The sequence below is a fragment of the Penaeus monodon genome, chromosome 24, assembly GCF_015228065.2.
Source record: "Penaeus monodon isolate SGIC_2016 chromosome 24, NSTDA_Pmon_1, whole genome shotgun sequence".
NCBI lineage: Eukaryota > Metazoa > Arthropoda > Malacostraca > Decapoda > Penaeidae > Penaeus > Penaeus monodon.
Window position 1 is genome coordinate 15,129,314 of NC_051409.1, and position 1,308 is coordinate 15,130,621.

Consider the following 1,308-nt stretch of genomic DNA (forward strand, 5'->3'; position numbering starts at 1 on the left):
AATGTCTAATCACAAGAAACATTAATAATCCCAATAAACAAACAGGAGAACTTTAAGCACATCAAAATAGTCACTGTTTTAAAGCCTTTTGCTCCCTTGTCTTCATGCAGGAAGCATTTTGCTCTTCTGTTATCCATTTCAACATTATCTTATGTAGCTGAAAAGAAACATTTACTTTTTCACATTTACATTCATTCTTTCATACTCATCGCAAACAACAAGCTTCATACATCCCTCCTGTGCAAATGCGTGTTCTAACCTTTGTTCTGTTTTTTATTTAAATTTCTTCCTTCATTCTAATCTGTTACATTGTGTTTGCTTTAGAAAAATAAACAAGGGTTTTTTTTCCCCATACATGAAGATTTTTACTGCATATGTTCAGGCAACACACATTCTGAAGGCTACAAGGTTTTAAAAACAAGTTAGATATTATTTCAAACATCACGAAAAATACAAATAAAAAAGTATTACACATCACAAGAAAATTCTGGCATATCCCCTCTCTTTATTTGGAATTCCAGGTAAATTACGAGAAACCACTCCCAGCACAAAATCACATCCAATAATAAAATAACATTACAAAGAAGAAGAACAAAATAAATACATATACAAACAGCTAAAACAATATAAATAGTAAACACCTAAGCCATCACCAAAACCTCACATGTATCTGTCAAGAACATCTAGCAAAGTAAGAACAAATCACCACAGATTTACAAGAAAAAGAGTAAGAGGAATGCAAGAGAACACTGACAAATATACAGTAGTACAGAAGAAATGTAAGGAACACTAAGAAACACCAAAACATGCAAAGAATAACAAAACATGGTAAAGAACATGGAGAGAGAATTTCATTGTGGAAATTACAAGTACCAATATCAACATTAAAACATATATCACAATAGCAACTATGCATAAAGACACAGCATTTGCTGTAACTTCTATGGTTTCTGTTACTGATGGCTTGATTTGATTTTTTTGAACCTTCCTTTCTGATGAAAACTGTAAAACTAAAATTGTTAAAGAATGCTGATGAATCAAAGGTCACATAAAATACAAAACATTAAAGAAAACTGAAGAAAACTACGACCTGTCAAACAAAAAAATAATAATAACAAAATAAAAGCAACACCAGGAAACAATTGTTCTTAGAAATGACTATGGTAGGAATGATAATGCACAATGAAGAATGTGAGAACTTACCAATAATCTAAACACAAAATCTCCAAAGAACACTAAAGTAGACCACAGAATTCCTCTCTAATGAGCAATGAATCACACCACAGAGCATAGTCTAAGGAGCTCTGA

At 31.7% G+C, this 1,308-nt stretch overlaps 1 protein-coding gene across 1 annotated transcript in view; it reads right to left on the reverse strand.

Moving 5' to 3' along the window:
- Positions 1-1,308, reverse strand: part of LOC119588624 (membrane-bound transcription factor site-2 protease-like) — a gene marked incomplete in the record, with an annotated part of 11,650 nt that overhangs the window by 2,887 nt on the left and 7,455 nt on the right.